Genomic DNA, 19,444 nt, shown 5'->3' on the forward strand with positions numbered 1-19,444 from the left:
GCTTAAGTTTCGAGCTCTTGAATTTTTGTTTGAGTTGAAGTCTTTTCGAGTTCGAGTCGAATTTTAATATTATCTTTCGAGTTTGAAAATTTTAGGCTCGCGAGTTTTCGAGTTGAGTTGAGCTTACAGTTAAAGGTTTTGAGTTCGAGTCGAATTAATATGAATAGCTTTGATTCGTGGGCTTAGAAAATGCCACGTGAACTTAGATGATTGTTTGGTGAATAGTTTGTTTATAAAGTTAAATAAATTAATATGAATATTTTTATTTTCATTTAATAAACGAACGAACATGAATAGTGGTGTGTTTGAATCGTTTATGTTAACGAACAAACCCGTTTATTGAATCGTCGTTTATATTTATGAGCAAACTTTGTTTATCCGGTTCTCTTTTTCTTTTCATTTTTTTACATTTTAAATATTGGTGAAAATATAAACTAAATTGAACATGTGATAAAAGTTAAAATTTAAATTATGAATTTTAAGAAGTTTAAGTACTAGTATCGTAATTTATCATTTTTCTTTAACTTGTAAAGACTGAATCTAAAACTAAAACATATAAACGAATGATAAACGAACGTTAAATGAATATTAAACGAACACGTTCGTGAACATCAAATGAACACATTTGTAAACATTAAATGATAATATTCGTGAACATTAAATGAATAAACACAAATATTTTTAAAAATAAATAAACGAATACGAACACAATATTAAAAATTTTAAAAAACACAAACAAAACATGAACATATTCAAAATTAAACAAATAAGCATGAACATAATTTTATTTGTTAAAATTTGGTTCATTTACACCAAGGGACGGATGCACTAAGACCTTTTGAGAGCTAAGTATATCCCATTATTTTAAAAAAAATTATTGAATTTAATGTGTTAAGAAAAAAAATTGCATACACATTATTTTAAATAAATAAATATATATATATATATAATTTTAAAATTTCATTCTTAAATTTTTGAATTCACCACTAATTATAGGCTACGAAAAATGGAACAGTTCGGGCCATATTACTCGAGATCCCCGGCAGCAGTACCCCGTTGTGGCGGCATGCTGCAGTTTTCTCGATTCGCGTTGATGAGTATAATATTAGTAGATACTCTTTTCCTCATCAATTTCTTACATTTTCTTACAATAAACCCGACCGAACCGATTGCAATTTGCATTAACAAATCTGCATGAATTACTATAAGCATAAAATGATCAAAAGCAACAAGAAATATCTTTAGTTATTGTTTAAATTGAATATCAAAATTAAAATGTGATTATCTATTATGGAATACAGGGCTGGCTCTGACTTTTTCTTGACCCGGGGTAAAATTTAAAAAATAGACCCTAATTTAAAAGAATTAAAAAATATATAATATAAAATTTTAATTAATTTTATTAAATTAAATAAACATTAATTCATTACAATATCAAAAATGTCAAAAACATATTTAAGCATATAAATATTTATAAAAAACATTGCCTTCGAGCATTTATTGATGCAAAATCATTGATGATAGTGTCAACATCAATGCTTTTTAACATATTTTTCTCAATATATAACATAGCGAGTACATTCAATCTTTCTTGTGACATTGTTGACCTCAAGTAATCTTCAATATTTTCAGCTTTGAAAAACTTCTTTCCGCGGATGCTACCGTTACCGACAGTGTTAATAAGATTCGATAAGCAATTGAAACATTAGGATAATAATCTCTAGCTTTAACAAACTCAAGAACTTCAAGCGCTGACATGAATACATTTGGCAAAGTCAATTGCAACTTTCATTTCAGAAAAAAAAAATCATCTACATCAACATCCGACAAATGAGAAAAAAAAATCTTAAAATTATTGCAACATTCTTTTAATTTATTGTCATCCAATGACTTCAACCTTGTAGAATTAATTAAAAATTCAAAATAATTTTCAAAAATCTTTATTGTTTAATCTATCTTTCAAAGAAGCGAGCACCATATCACAACAACAACAAAAAATTAACTTTAAAATACTCCTCTATTGATTGAATTTCTTCATCATGGTCATTCTCATCAAATTGTCTTTTTTTTCTAAAAATACGACGCTTAGTCGGAAAATTGGCTATATTTCATATCTAATGCAAGACTTTAGCAATATCTATACTAGCTTCGAACCCCTAATTTCTATAGTTTTCAAAATGACATTACACCTTCCAACTCCTTTATGGTAGTATCAATGCACATTGATTTAGATTGTAATTTCTTACTTACCGTGTTGATAGCAAATAAATACCAAATAACCATTCCAGTAAGAATTCAAATCTTGAAGGGCACTAGCTAAACTTTCTGCTTCACTTTTTGCTTTTGCATCATTACCACAATATTCATATAATTGTAACAAGCTAACCTTATTTAGGAGTATGACATTAATAGCTTTGACACTTTTAATTCGACTTTCCCATCGAGTATCAGATAAGATTTCACAGTTTCCGGAACATTATCACATAAAATTTTCCACTTTTTGGTAGAATTTGCGAACAATGAATATATTGCACAATCCCAAAAAGAAATAGCTTTAACACAAGAATGTGCCATATCAGAAAGAGAAAGATTAAGATTATGACAAGCGCATGGCATATAAAGCTCTAGGATTTATTTCAAGTAATCTCTTTTGAACACCTTGGTGTTTTCCTTTCATATTAGAACCATTGTCATATCCTTGGCCCTCACATCATCAACGTTCAACTCTAGATTGCAATATATTTACTAATTCATTGAAAAGCCCTAATCCAGATGTATCATCCACTTTCAAGAACTCTAAAAAGTGCTCTTCTATTTTTACTTTGTTGTTTGACATATTTACACATCGCACTATTAAAGTCATTTGTTCTTAATGACTTACATCAGAGTACAGTCAAGAATAACAGAGAAATAATTTGCCTTCTGGATGATCTTTAGAATAGAAGTTCTAATACTATGAGCCAAGAGAGATTAGTTCATTTTGAATGATATGACCAAGATAATGATAATGAATATTTTCACTTTGAATACGCCTAATATGGTCTTGCATAGGCAAATCAAATTCAGTAATCATTTCAATTAATCCTAAAAAACTTCCATTATTTCTCATCGTAAATTTTCTCACTGGATCCTCGAAAAGCTAAATTATTTTTAGCAAGACATTTTACAACACAAACTATTCTCATTAAAACTTGCCTCCAACGTTCTTTCTTTTGAAATTCCTTGTTGTAAATCTTTATCAAGTGTTTGATTAGTTTTTAATCTCACTCTTAATTCACTCCAAATATTCATATTAGTCATATGCTCAATACTATTTTCATGTTGTTCGAGTCTCTCACTAATATGCTTCCAATCATTTAATCCATCATTTGCTAAATAACTCTTATTGTTTTTTTTTGTAAACATTTACAACAAAACAATAAACTTTGTCCACATGTTTAGAATAGACCAACCATTTTCTATCGCTAATCTCTCAATTACTCAACTTTTAGAAAATAAGCATATGAAAAATGCCTAGAATTATTGGCTAAGGGAAATTTCAAATTCAATTCTTTTATAGGCCCCTTTTCAACTAAAATATCTCTAGATTTGTTATCAAGATTACCCCAATTTCTAGGATCATAAATGTCTACAGTAGGGACTAAGTGTTGATCAATCCCAACATCTTCAACATTAGACTCGTTTTGTGCATGATTATGGACATTTAAATTAGACTCATTTGAAGAACTATCAATTATTTAAATTCTCAGCAATATCATTTAAATTTTCATTAGAAGACTCTCCTACTCTATTTTTAAAGAATTTATCAAGAGCTCCCTTTTGTAATTCTATTAAATCATCTATTTGTTTTTTTTTCACTACCAGACAAATGTTTTTTAGGAAACATTATATAACAATGCAACTAATGTAGAAAAGAACAATAACACCTGTAAATGGGAAGATCCTCGATCGAAGTATTTATACGCCAAATTCGCAACACCGTAATGATTGAACTTAGAAGGAAGATGAAGTATCTGCATATACACGTTTGACATTTCATATCCAAATTTATGAAACAAAAATAGAATAAGTTTATCTATAATTAAAAATATATAAAAATAAAAATAAAAATAAAAGAATTTGGAAACACAAACTTACTTATTTTAAAATATCTTCAATGACCACAATTGATGATAAGTAATTGTGTTTGTGAATTGTGAGAAATATGAGAAATTGAAAATTAAGAACAATAAGAAATAAATTGATTTTACTTCAATGTTCTCCTATCATTTATAGGAAATAAAAAAAGTAATTGTTAGCCCTCTTGGCTCTTGTATTAACGTTGAACATCCAAAAAAATTAAATTCAACTTGCATTAATTTACACTAATATTTATGAGTTATCTGACATTAATGTAGAAATAATATATTATATTTATGTAACTGTTATGGGCCCTTGGCTCTTGCATTAACGTTTATAGATGAGAACATCCAAAAAAAATTAATTCAACTAGCATTAATTTATACTAATTTATGAGTCATCTTGCATTAGAAATAATATATTAATATTTATGGTAATGGGCCCTCGTGATTATGATAAGAAATCATTTAAAATTGAACATTAATATTTATGGGGCCTTTGCATTAATATAAAAAATAATATATTAATATATATGGGCCATACTTTTAATTTAATTTATTAAAATATAATAAATTAATATAAATCAAAATTATGAGCCCTGGGCAGGTGCCCCTCTTGCCCCTGCCCAAAGCCGGCCCTGATGGAATACGTTAAACAAAATGAATTATTATAGAATGTATTAAATGATTATTGAGCACTTCAAATTTATCTATTTTCTATGAAGAAGAAAATAATTTATATTTTCTATGACTAAATAAACCCTTAGTTTTTAAATTTTTGGTACTTATGAACCTCTGGTCTTCTCTTATTTACCATGATGGTTCCCCTGTAAAAAATAAACACCAAAAATTACTCATAAATGGTCTCAACATGCGAATGTGGTACGTGAAAATCTCTCACGATCATCCCACCAACCATGAACCAACCAAGTTTCAAATACGATTATGGTTCAGCAGTTCCACCAAGCGTTATACAACATTCTCTTATTGATTTGTATGGCTCATGAATATTTAAAATCGAAATATAGATGAATTTTGTTAATATCTTCTCTTAATATTTCCAATACTTCAATCAAAATTCTTATGATGGTCGCTAAGATTTATGTTTCTTATTCATTTTAAACTTTATGGCAATCTATCCATTATTACATCCAATTTATATTTTAAATAAAAACCCGAAAAGAAATTATAATAATAGTTCCAAAGCACAGATGGGTCCTGGATCCTGATTCCCCAGGCTGACTGGCAGCTGGGTTTACCACAGATGCGGTGACGTTTCTGGCCCAGACAACTAGTCCCCATCACACAAGCCCATTAATCCAACGACATAAACATGGCCACACGGCACATAAATATGGAATCGTGCTTATTTTTATTTTAATTGAATTAGTTGATTGAATTAATATTAAAATATTTTATTAATACCGCTCAAGTATGAGAAAAATTTATGTTGGGAGACACACTCACCAAATCAAGGGTGTAACGATCGTTTGAATTAATCAATGTGAAGCCTTGAAATAGGAAGGATAACAAATAAATATTTCTATTAAAATTAATTAATTCTTTCTTAAGAAATTTTTATTAGTTAATTAAATTATCAAGGCTTAAATTTTAATATGTTTTCAATTATAAACCTGGATCTTAGTAATGGCTCAGAATTCTTAAAATAAATTTTTCATATTTAAAACCCATCAATCTTTTTAAACTTCGAAGATCGTGCATATGGAGATGAGATCTTAAAATAAATATTGAAACCTTCTACTTTTGTTGTTTAAATTAAAATTAACAAATTGTTAAATTTTTTGAATAATTTAAAATTTAATCAATTGATTGAAATCTATTCATTTAATTATGTAGCTTTTGCATATTTTTTTAATTTAACTAACTATTATAAAACTTTTTAAGTAGTCTCAATAATAAAATTTTACGTTGTTATCTTAATGATTTAAATTTGAATAATTGTGTAAAATATTTATGAACATTTTTATTATTTTTTATTTTAATAACTAAAACATTTTTAAACATATAATATCTATAACCGTTATAATTATATTGGTAAAATGCTCAAACTAAAATCAATATTAATCAATACTATTCGGATCAATTTTTTTTCTCAACCTCTCAAAAAATGACAAAACTCACCAAACATTTGATTCCTTCGTCTTTATAACGTCCGGCTCTTTCAGGTCCCAATCCAGTGAATTTCTCTTTCATACTTTCTCTTCGCCAAAAAATCTCTTAATACAGCCATAGTTCTATACCTGCTGTCAGAAAATCTGTATGCCTACGTCGTCTTTGTATCTCTCTCATACGTTTCTGTCCACTTTCCCCCGCTCTATTTATAATCATCCTCGGGTTTCTTTCACTATTGTCTGCTTATTTCGGGTTAGACAAAGATGAATGCTTGGTGATAGTCATTATGGCTGGTCAAGCACAGTTTGGTTAGAAATACGGGTTTGCTTTTGCCTATTCTTCCTTCATTTGAAACTGGGTCCAATCTCCAGAGGTTCCTTTTCAACAAAACACTCAGAGCTCGACTTCCGTGGCGGTTTCTCAACTTTAGATGTTCAACTGGAGATTCAAAGGTAGGAACTTGATTTCTTTCTTCAGTTACATGTGAGAACTCCATCATTTATGTCAAATTGTCAACTGTTTCATATAGTTTTACTGAAATTCTATTTTTCGTGTTCTAAAAACTCAGAATGAGAGGTTAACCGTCCTGCTTCAGAGTATCGAAACAAAAGCCTTGTATTTGATGCGGCAAAGAGAAGACTTGGCACGAGCAATAAGAAAAGAATGGAGCTTGAAGCACGCTTGAGAAGAGTGGGAATGGAAAGCCAGTCATGGAAAACACTTGCAGAAGCCAATGAATCAATGGTTATGGATCTAAGCAAAGATTAGTTATGGAAAGTTCAGCTGAAGATGAAGGATCCATTTTTCGTGGCTCGTGCAAAAAAGAACAAGAAGAAGAGAAAGAGACATAAAATAGCTGTAAACAATGCAACTGCAGGGGCTCATGCATTGTCCTTTTGCCTTGCATACACCTTTGCTCGTGCAAATCTTGCGAACCATTGCTCGTTTCTTGTCCGTCTGTAAATCTGTAAAGGAGGGAGCATAAGGGTTTTTTGGGTTTAACAAAGGAAAAGGAAACTCGTTCATACTTGACCTGTCATCATGTGTTTTCGTTTCTAGTTGCCTTTTCTGGGTTAATTGCTCTTTTTCCTGATTTGGATTGCTCCCGAAAAGGAAAATAACATGTTTTAAAAGCTTAAATTTCTTTAATGAGATTGATTTCGATTCACGAGAAATGGATGACAGCTCTGTTTTAGGTTTAACAGTGTACTGTTATTGTTCAACCGGCGAACGAAACTATCAAAATAATGGAACTTTCCCAGCGTCACCATTAATTGTTTTCATTTTTGTTTTATCCAATGTATGATCCATTGAAATGATAGGAGCTGTAAAAAGAGCAAAATGAAAGCCTGGGCAAGTCCTTGAATCTGGAGTTATCTAGGCAGGTTGAAGAAATTCATTATACCGGGCACCAAATTTTCTCGGTAGAATCTGTAACAAATTTAGAATAATATTAAATTGAAATCGGAGGTTAATGTGAAAATTGGTAAATTTTTTTAGATTAAATTGAAATATTTTAAACTAGAGTTTGTTTAGAGTTAAGAAAATCATGGACCAACCCTAAATTTATCCTAAAAGTATCGGCAGCTTTGGTGATTTAAGCGTGTTTCTGGTTTTAAATCAGAAACCATAAATGTTAAATTGCTTAAGTTTTTCTCCTCCCGACCCTACTTCCAAGTCCGATTCCGACGCCGTTCGACGTCCAATCGAAAATTGAAACCACCGTTGTGTCATCATCAAGCGAGGAACAAACCTTCAAATTAATTGAAGTGAAACGCTGCCAAACGTCGGGAATTTCAGTCAAAGCATCGTCGTTTTTTTAGCTCTATCGCCGAGAAAAACTAAATTCACCGCCGATCGTTTTCCGTTACGACACCTCCTGCATCATCGTGTTCCTTGTGCGTTGCGAGTCCGCCGGTATCAACCTTGTTTGCCGTCGACGGCGGCGTGTGAGGAGGTGGAGCAGTCAAATTCGGCGAGTTAAAATACGAGCTCTCCGCCGTTCAAAAATTTGAACCGATCGTGTAAGTATCTCGAAATCGCTCAAAATAATTTTTAGAATTTTTCCGGGAATTTTCCGACACCGTGACACTGTTCACGCGCCGAACGCGCTGCCGCAGGGAGAGTGAGCTGCTGGAAAACCGTTTGACCGGTTCGAACCGGTTTGACCGGTCTGAACCGGTTTGACCGTTTGAACCGGGTTGACCCGACCCGACCGTTGACCCGACCGTTGACCGTGACCGTTGACCGTGACCGTTGACCATGACTTTCTTTGACTAAAACTTAAAATGGCTTTGACCGACCTTAAACGACCGTAATCTTTTCCGAGTATACCTATCCTGATAGTATTCGACGTGCCAAATCCATTTCCGCTGTCCGTTTTGCCAAATTCAAACCCGAAGGTCTCCAAATCTACGGTCAAAGTGGTTGACTTTGACTTTGACCAAGAATCTGAATTTCCGAAAAGTCATACTTTATATTTTTCGACGTCCTGATTCCGTTTCCGCAATCGTTTGGCCAAATTCAGACTCGAAATACCCCAAATTGATAGTCAAACTCGAAAATGCTTATATACTTAAGAAGACTAGCTTTGAACAATTAAATAGGATTTGAGACTGATAAATATTATTGTTTGAAGGTACAAGACTCTCCGGATCGTTCGACAGCTCGACCAGCTCTCTAGATCAGTTAAACCACGTGCCAGTATTCACCCGTTCGAAAATTGTAGCAGAGCGTGGTGAAACCAACAATCAGTAAATTTGCTATTTGAACCTATTGTCGAGGTGTGTTCCCTACTTATTATTGAACTGTTTTGGTTTTAATATGTGGTACACCGAATTCATTGGCTATTGTTTTATGGATCACCATTTAATGTGACAATTATGGAATATGGCTGCTATCTAATTTTTGTTTGAAATGGTATTGATTACCATGTTTTTGGATTTATGGAATTTATGTCACGGTGCAATTGAATTTGGAATTGAAATACGATGAATAGCTCTGATCAAGCTAACTGGCCTAATGTGACTCTTGAGGGCCCCAAGATGTGTCATTAGGTCGGCTTTCCTTTGTTGTGCTTAGGGTAAGCTATATGGACTTATTGACTTGGGCTTAAGGATACAAGCTTCATAGCCTATCCTTAAGTCGGCTTTCTTTTGCTATGTGCATAAAGTAAGCTATATGGAAAATACTTTGGGAACTACTGATGGTGTACCAGAAAAAGGGTTTAAACTATGATTTTCAAAAGTTAAACTCTTTTACGAATTTGTGAGATTACTGGACTATGATTTGTACCTATGATGATTTTATGGAAATGTTGGGACACACTGAGCCTAGCTCACCTTTTGAAAATGTTTCCCCTTTCAGATACTGTTGGTTAGATACCTTGGTTCGAGCACTTGGAGGATCAAATATCTCTGAAGTAAATCAAATTGTAATGTTTTTATCTGGCAAGTTGACTTTATTTTGGTGACAGGACCTTATTTTAAAATATCGGATTTTATAATGATAACTCTTTTGCTAATATTGCTCGGTTTATTGTGATATTGAATTTGAAGACGTGTTTGAAATTAAATTATTATTTATTGGTACTATTTACGAGTTGGATTTTGATAGTATAATTTGTTTATAATTCATGTATTTAAATGTGATTTATATTGATGGAATAACGGTTTCGAAAATGTCTTTAATAATCATAAGTGATCCACTAGACTTAATCGAAACGCATAGGCCGGGTCTAGGGGGTTACATTTATTGGTATCAGAGCTTTTGGTTTTTAACCCTCGGACTGTGTATGAGTCCACATTGAAAATACGGTTTGAAATTTTACAAAACGGGTTACTAAGGCCATGTCACAAAATTATTAAGATTTTTAACTATGTTCGAGACTTCAAGCTGATCTAACCTTAATTTCATCTTCTGGAGTAAATTGAGATCAATCGAAATTAGTGCTAGACGTGGTCGTCAAACTAGCCGTGGACGAGATCGAGTGGCTAGATTTGCAGACCGATCGATGGGATACGAGTAGATCCCCCACCTCGTTAGGTGATCCTGCCCTACGACCCCAATGAATATGCCTTCTGCCACAGGTATTGGCATGATTACACGATCATAGTAGCGACTAATATTGAGTCATCAGCACAGTCCGGGAAGAGGACTCGTACTTTGGCCCCTCGGAGAAGCAATACACGTTTAGGCCTGCAGCATCCTCACCGTTAATTGGCAAGTCGGACGGTTTCTCGTCGTATTATCATGGACTCCTTTGTGAGTATTGTGGTAAACAACACACAGGAGAGTGTCGTAAGAAGATGGGTCTTTGATATCAGTGTGGATCTAGTGGTCATTATCGGAGGGATTGTCCTCAGCTAACTTTGTTTGAGCATACCACTCCAGACTCCTGTGCGTTCTCAGATTACAGTACAGACCCCAATTAGAGATCGTAGTCAAGGAAAGACTCGAGAATCAGCGTCCAGGACAGAAAGTAGAGCCCCTCATCAAAATAAGGGCCAACAGCTTCTGAGGCTAGACAGCCAACTTTGGGTTATGCCACTAGATACGGGAGAACATAGATAAACCGGAGGTTATTGAATGTACATTTACTAGTTATTCTATCAATACTTGCATTATCGTACAATGGCTCCACTCACTCCTATGTATCGAGCTCGGTATCACGAACCTTCAGATTTCAATTGAGAACACTGAAAATACTATTACAGTTACGAGTCCAGTAGGACAAGCGGTATTAGTAAATAAAGTATTTCGGCATTGTCCTCTTGAGGACATGGAGAAATTCTTTAGAGGAGTTCGATCTAATTCTTGGGATGGATTGGTTGACTAAAAACAAAGTAAATCTAGATTGCGAGCACAGATAGCTACTTTGAAAACTTTTGATGGCCGGACGTTATGTTAATTGGTGAACGTCGCGGCTATCTCTCCCAATATAGTTTCAGCGATGGAAATGATCGTATGATCCGGAAGGGATGAGACCTTCATTGCTTGTATTTTGAACACAAGGGTGCATTATCCACGATCGAGGAGATTCGTACAGTTAGCGAGTTTCCTGATGTTTTTCGGAGGAGTTGCCTGGGTTACTCCTGATAGAGAGGTAGAGTTCGAGATTGAGACTTATCCGGGATCGTCACCTATTTCTATGGCACCTTATCGTATGGCTCAAAGGGAACTTAAAGAGTTGAAAGTCCAATTGCAAGAATTATCGATCGAGGATTTATCCGACATAGTACTTCACCATGGGGAGCCCCAGTTCTGTTCGTGAAAAAAAGGATGGGTCGCTAAGATTATGTATTGACTATCGGAAATTGAACAAGATGACGGTCAAGAATAAATACCCACTACCCAGGATTGATGATTTATTTGATCAATTGCGAGGAGTACTGTATTCTCTAAGATTGATCTTCGTTTGGGGTATTATCAATTGAAAGTTAAAGGATCAGATATTGCAAAAACGGCTATTCGCACTAGATATGGTCATTATGAATTCTTAGTGATGCCTTTTGGTTTGACGAACGCTCCTGCAGCTTTCATGGATTGATGAATCGGGTGTTCCGACCATATTTGGATCAATTTGTGGTGGTCTTCATTGACGATATTCGATCTATTCTCGTATGAGGCAGAGCATGCCGAGCATTTGAAGATCGTTCTGCGGACTTTGAGAGAGCATCGTCTATATGCCAAACTAAGCAAGTGTGAATTTTGGCTTCAAGAAGTGTCGTTTCTGGGGCATATTATTTCTGCGCGAGGTGTTCAGGTCGATCCAGCAAGATAGAGGCTATTATGAATTGGAAACGACCTAAGAACGTATCTGAGATCCGCAGTTTCTTGGGCTTGGCTGGTTTATCGACGTTTTGTTGAGGGCTTCTCGATCATGCTTCCTTTGACAAGGTTGTTAAGGAAGAATGTGCCGTTTGACTGGGGCGAGGCACAACAGGAGAGCTTTGAGAAATTAAAGGCGGTTTTGACTCAAGCACCGGTGTTGATTCAACCAGAGTCCGGGAAGGATTTTACAGTGTATAGTGATGCTTCACACTCAGGACTGGCTGTGTTTTAATGCAGGAAGGTAAAGTGGTGGCTTATGCATCCGTCAGCTGCGACCTCATGAGTGTAATTATCCTACTCACGATTGGAGTTAGCAGCAGTGATTTTTGCCTTGAAGATTTGGAGACACTATCTTTATGGAGAGAAGTGTTATATTTTCACGGATCATAAGAGCTTAAAGTATCTCCTGACCCAGAAGGAGCTTAATTTGAGACAACGGCGCTGGCTAGAGCTTCTGAAGGATTATGATTGTGTGATTGATTATCACCCTGGTAAAGCTAACATTGTAGCGGATGCTTCGAGTTGAAAGACGGTATCGGAGTTGAGATCTTTAATGGCCAGGATGAATTATATGATGATGGCACTTTGTTAGCAGAATTGCAAGTTAAGCCGACCTTGGTTGAGATCAAGGCTAAGCAACCCTTTGATAGCTCCTTGCTTCCCATCTTTGAGCAAGTAGAGCAGGGGACAAGCTCAGATTACGCCCTTGACCGGGATGAAGTTCTATGCTTCAAAGGTCGGTATTATGTGCCTGATGATGCTGAGTTGAGACAGACTATCCTTACTGAGGCTCATAGTAGTCTATATGCTATGCACCCCGGTGGAGATAAGATGTATCGGAATTTGAGAGAGAGGTATCATTGGATCGGCATGAAGAAGGACATCTCAAATTTTGTAGCGAAGTGTTTGACTTGTCAACAAGTTAAGACAGAACATCAACATCCATCAGGTTTGTTACAGCCTATTAAGATTCCTGAATGGAAATGGGAGCGTATTACTATGGATTTTGTTACTAGCTTGCCTATGACTCCTTCGAAAAAAAGATTCAGTTTGGGTGATTGTTGACAGACTTACAAAGTCAGCTCACTTCATTCCTGTTCGAGTAAATTATACTTTGGACAAGCTGGCAAGATTGTATATTTCAGAGATTGTTAGATTGCATGGTGTTCCATTGTCTATTATTTCTGATCGAGATCCGAGATTTACTTCGAGATTTTGGAAGGCGCTACATACGGCTTTGGGAACAAGATTGGATTAGCACATCCTTTCACCCAAAAACTGATGGTCAATCTGAGAGAGTGATTCAGATACTTGAGGATATGTTGCGGGGTTGCGTAATCGATTTCATGGTAGCTGGGAGAAATTTTTGCCTTTGGCTGAATTTGCTTACAATAACAGTTATCAGACCAGCATTCGTATGGCACCCTATGAAGCACTCTATGGGCGTAAATGTCGCACTCCGATCTGTTGGACTGAGTTGCGTGATAGGAAAACGTTGGGACCTGAGTTAGTGCGAGAGACGGAGGACACAGTCAGATTGATACGTGACCGTTTGAAAGAGGCATTTGATAGGCAGAAGTCTTATACAGATCAGAGAAGGAAAGATATACAATTTGAGGTTGGAGATCAGGTCTTTTGAAAGTTTCACCCTGGAAGAAAGTATTGAGATTTGGGCGTAAGGGTAAATTGAGTCCAAGATTTATTGGACCATTTCGTATCTTGAAGAGGGTAGGACCTGTTGCATATCAGCTTGAGTTGCCTTCTGAGCTAAGTCGTATTCATGATGTCTTTCATGTATCAATGTTGAGGAGATACTATCCAGATCCAAGTCACATTATTCAGGTTGAAGAAGTAGACCTGAGACCTGATTTGTCATATGAAGAGGAGCCCATTCAGATCTTAGAAAGAGATGAGCGAGTTCTTCGGAATAGGCGTATTCCAATGGTCAAATTTCAGTGGAGTAATCGTAGCCCCTCAGAAGCTACTTGGGAGACATTGGAGTAAATGGAGACTCAATTTCCTCATCTATTTTCATAAGGTAAATTTCGAGGACGAAATTCTTGTAGAGGGGGAGAATTGTAACAACCCGGAAAAATTTAGAATAATATTAAATTGAAATTGGAGGTTAATTGTGAAAATTGGTAAATTTTTTTGGGACTAAATTGAAATATTTTAAAACTTGGAGCTTGTTTTAGAGTTAAAGGAAATTCACGGACCAAGCCCTAAATTTATCCTAAAAGTGTCGGCAGCTTTGGTGATTTAAGCGTGTTTCTGGTTTCAAATCAGAAACCACAAATGTTAAATTGCTTAAGTTTTTCTCCTCCCGTACCCTTACTTCCAAGCCCGATTCCAACGCCGTTCGACGTCCAATCGTAAAATTGAAACCACCGTTGTGTTCATCATCAAGCGAGGAACAAACCCTTCAAATTAATTGAAGTGAAACGCTGCCAAACGTCGGGAATTTTCAGTCAAAGCATCGTCGTTTTTTTAGCTCTATCGCGGGAAAAACTTAAATTCACCGCCGATCGTTGTTCCGTTTACGACACCTCCTGCATCATCGTGTTCCTTGTGTCGTTGCGAGTCCGCCGGTGTCAACCTTGTTCGCCGTCGACGGTGGCGCGTGAGGAGGTAGAGCAGTCAAAGATTCGGCCGAGTTGAAATACGAGCTCTCCGCCGTTCAAAAATTTGAACCGATCGTTGCAAGTATCTCGAAATCGCTCAAAATAATTTTTAGAAATTTTTTCGGGAATTTTCCGACACCGTGGCACTGTTCACGCGCCGCACGCGCTGCCGCAGGGAGAGTGAGCTGCTGGAAAACTGGTTTGACCAGTTTTGAACCGGTTTGACCGGTCTGAACCGGGTTGACCCGACCCAACTGTTGACCGACCGTTGACCCGACCCGACCGTTGACCGTTGACCGTGACCGTTGACCGTTGACTTTCTTTGACTAAAACTTAAAATGGCTTTGACCGACCCTTAAACGACCGTAAATCTTTTCCGAGTATACCTATCCTGATAGTATTCGACGTGCCAAATCCATTTCCGCTGTCCGTTTTGCCAAATTCAAACCCGAAGGTCTCCAAATCTACGGTCAAAGTGGTTGACTTTGACTTTGACCAAGAATCTGAATTTCCGAAAAGTCATACTTTATATTTTTCGACGTCCTGATTCCGTTTCCGCAATCCGTTTGGCCAAATTCAGACTCGAAATACCCCAAATTGATAGTCAAACTCGAAAAATGCTTATATACTTAAGAAGACTAGCTTGAACAATTAAATAGGATTTGAGAGTGATAAATATTATTGTTTGAAGGTACAAGAGACTCTCCGGATCGTTCGACAACTCGAACCAGCTCTTCTAGATCAGTTAAACCACGTGTGCCAGTATTCACCCGTTCGAAAATTGTAGCAGAGCGTGGTGAAACCAGCAATCAGTAAATTTGCTATTTGAACCTATTGTCGAGGTGTGTTCCCTACTTATTATTGAACTGTTTTATTGGTTTTAATATGTGGTACACCGAATTCATTGGCTATTGTTTTATGGATGCACCAATTTAATGTGACAATTTATGGAATATGGCTGCTATCTAATTTTTGTTTTGAAATGGTATATGATTACCATGTTTTTGGATTTATCTAATTTATGTCACGGTGCAATTGAATTTTGGAATTGAAATACGATGGAATAGCTCTGATCAAGCTAACTGGGCCTAATGTGACTCTTGAGGGCCCCAAGATGTTTCATTAGGTCGGCTTTCCTTTGCTGTGTGCTTAGGGTAAGCTATATGGACTTATTGACTTGGGCTTAAGGATACAAGCTTCATAGCCTATCCTTAAGTCGGCTTTCTTTTTGCTATGTGCATAAAGTAAGCTATATGGAAAATACTTTTGGGAACTACTGATGGTGTACCAGAAAAAGGGTTTAAATTATGATTTCAAAAAGTTAAACTCTTTTACGAATTTGTGAGATTACTGGACTATGATTTGTACCTATGGTGATTTTATGGAAATGTTGGGACACACTGAGCCTAGCTCACCTTTTGAAAATGTTTTCCCCTTTCAGATACTGTTGGTTAGATACCTTGGTTCGAGCACTTGGAGGATCAACATATCTCTTGAAGTAAATCAAATTGTAATGTTTTTATCTGGCAAGTTGACTTTATTTTGGTGACATGGACCTTATTTTAAAATATCGGATTTTATAATGATAACTCTTTTGCTAATACTGCTCGGTTTATTGTGATATTGAATTTGAAGACGTGTTTAAATTAAATTATTATTTATTGGTACTATATTTACGAGTTGGATTTTGATAGTATAATTTGTTTATAATTTCATGTTATTTATAATGTGATTTTATATTGATGGAATAACGGTTTCGAAAAATGTCTTTAATAATCATAATGTGATCCACTAGACTTAATCGAAACGCATAGGCCGGGTCTAGGGGGTTACAGAATCTCTTTATTTTATTGTTTTTTTCCTTTATGGGCCATGGGAAAACGAGATGGGAGAGTTATTTTTTCCAAGTCTTCAAAAAAAACCAGCCCACGAAAGTTGACAAACCAGGTTTCCTTTCTTTCGTTAAAATAAATCCCTCCTGTTGCCTTCCTTAACCCTTTTGTTTAATTTTTAATTTACTCAAAATAATTATTAAATAATATCTATTCCAAATATTAATATTTATCTCTTCTAACTTAGCCTTGATGTATTCGACTATTCTCCGGCAGTGGACCAGCTTTTGTTCGAGTGGAGATATACGTGAACGGATACGATCAAATTTTCCTGATGTCATCTTAGTCTCACCGTCCTGTGCCATGTCATACCGGGTAATCTTAAGGATGACAATTTATATAACACATTTAGTTTTTTTTTTTACATTTCAGTTTTCAAAATTTTATCTTGTCCAGATAAACCTAGGTCACATATCTAAATTTAGTCAATGAGTCTTCTATTGGAGATTTTTGCATATAAGGTGACTCGAATTCGATACTTAAACGATATCAATATATATATATATATATATATATATATATATATATATATATATATATATATATATATATATATATATATATATATATATATTACTGTCGGAACCGTCTTTCGGTTGGGCCTTAGAATTGGGCTTCGACTTGGATTAATTGGGTTGGAGTCGTCACCGACCAATTTAAAACGAATTTAGGTGGGTCGGACACCATCTTATCTGATTTGCGTTTTACCAGAAATGTGTCGGATTCGGGAGTCGGTTACGGGCAAGGAAGGATTAGCACCCTTGAACTGCCCTTTCGGTACCAATTAATTTTTCGGTTGTCTTTAGTTGTGAAAATTAAGAATTTAAATTAAAATTTGAGAAATCTTCGATTCGAATTACTTACCTTCGATTAATTGAAAGTTCCCCTAAAATGTCAAAAACATTGCTAGATTGTAAGAACAAAAAATAAAAAGGAAAAATATTAATATAATAATAAATAAATAAATAAAATAAAGATAGCTAAAATTTCATAAAAGAAAATAATAATAAAAAAAGAAAAAAACGAAATAAAAACAAAAACAAATTAAATTTTGAAAAGAAACAAAAGAGTTTAAAAACCAAAAAAAGATCAAAACGTGAAAATTAAAATATAAATGGCTAAATAAGAAACAAAAGTGGCTAAATTAAAAATATAATAAGATTTAATAATAAAAGTTAAAATAAACTAAAATGAATGGTCCAGTGACCAAAGTGTAAAGAAACGGATAAGTTTGAGGGACTGAAACAGTATATTAACCATATTATTAAAACATGCTAACAAATTGGCATAATATCTATTTTGGCCCCCAAAGGGACCAAGATGTAAAACGCGGCTATGGTGGGATGGTTTAAGACGCGATTTACCCACAAGTTTCGTCTATATATATACCAACGAAATGCTTTTTTGTTTTATTTGCAACCCAAAACTCAAAAAAAAAGGAGAGAGTTCTCCCAACTCTCCCCTCGGCTGGCCAGTCCACCGATCTCAAGTCCGTCGCCGTTCAGCCGCTCCGGTCGCCACCTGCGATGGCCGGAAAAGATGAAACCTTCACCGAATGCTTTCATCTACCCCCCAAACACAATCCCGAAGCCCGATTCTCCTAAAAACGCTCCAAATGGTGTAGATCTAAAGCGTAAGCTTTAGTTTCTTACCCCTCTCGCCGGTGTCCCTTTGTTTTCCCGAGGCCTTTGGCTTTGTGGTTTCTCTACGTGCTTGTTTTGGTTTGTTTACTGAGAGGCTTCGGCCTTTGGCTTGTATTTTTGTGTTATGGTTTTTTGTTTTTTTGATTTGATGTGTGGGTCGTTCTCCCGTTTGGCTTACTGTTGTGTACTGTCGTAGGTTTGTGGTCGTGTTCCCGTTGTGTATTGTGTTGGTGGTCACTCTCGGTGTGGTTTGTGATTGATTCGACTATGTTCTCTATCGATTTTGGGTACTGATTGTTGATGGTTATATGCTGATGGTTGGCTTACTGTTGTTTCTCGGTATCTCTTCCTCTTGTCACCGTGGTTCCGTTTGGTATTTATAGGCCTTCATCGGCCGTTGGCTATCTCCAATTACCATGGTAATGTGCTTGCTGTTAGCGGGGATTTCGGGATGGGTCAGTCCCGATTTCCCCGGCCGGAATCTCGCTCCTTTATGCGTGGTCCCTTAACTGCCGTTTGTGACTTTAGGCTTCTGGAACCCTCTGTTTCTCCTATACGGCGCCGATTCCAAACGTGAAAACCCTAACTGTATGGGCTAGTTCAGGTCCGTTCTAGTTGGACTTGGACTGTTGTTGGACCACTTTGAACCGGACCAAAACATTAGACCTGGAAAAGAAAAATGAAATGAATTAAAATAAAATAATAATAATAATAATAATAATATACTAAATATTATTTATATAATATATATATTTCAAAATATTTTTTAAACTATATATTATATTTTAAAAAGTTTTCAAAACTATATGTTATATAGTTTTCAAAATGTTTTAAAAAATATTATCTAAGTTTTCAAAAACTATTTTTAAAACTATATATTATATAATTTTTCAAAAATGTTTTTTAAAACTATATACTATAGAATTTTTCAAAAAATATTTTTTTAAACTATATATTATATAATTTTTCAAAAATCTTTTTTTAAAACTATATATTATATTTTAAAAATACTATATAATATATAAATTTTCGAAAATCATTTTCTGAAAAAATTATATATTATATTTTGTCAAAAACATTTTCACAAACTATATTACTATATATATATATATATATATATATATATATATATATATATATATAACAAACAAAATAACTCCGGGCAAAAATGAGTGTCTACAGCTGCCCCTCTTTATCCTTTTTTG

General features: G+C 35.0%; 1 long non-coding RNA gene across 1 annotated transcript; it reads left to right on the top strand.

Annotated features, from left to right (window-relative positions):
* Positions 1-6,400: 6,400 nt before the first annotated feature.
* Positions 6,401-6,904, top strand: LOC120198334. The gene is made up of 2 exons (XR_005523359.1): positions 6,401-6,703; positions 6,820-6,904. It is a non-coding gene; the product is annotated as an uncharacterized LOC120198334 (long non-coding RNA).
* Positions 6,905-19,444: the final 12,540 nt, after the last annotated feature.

The sequence above is a fragment of the Hibiscus syriacus genome, unplaced genomic scaffold (assembly GCF_006381635.1).
Source record: "Hibiscus syriacus cultivar Baekdansim isolate YM2019G1 unplaced genomic scaffold, ASM638163v2 tig00117056_pilon, whole genome shotgun sequence".
In the NCBI taxonomy this organism is placed as follows: domain Eukaryota; kingdom Viridiplantae; phylum Streptophyta; class Magnoliopsida; order Malvales; family Malvaceae; genus Hibiscus; species Hibiscus syriacus.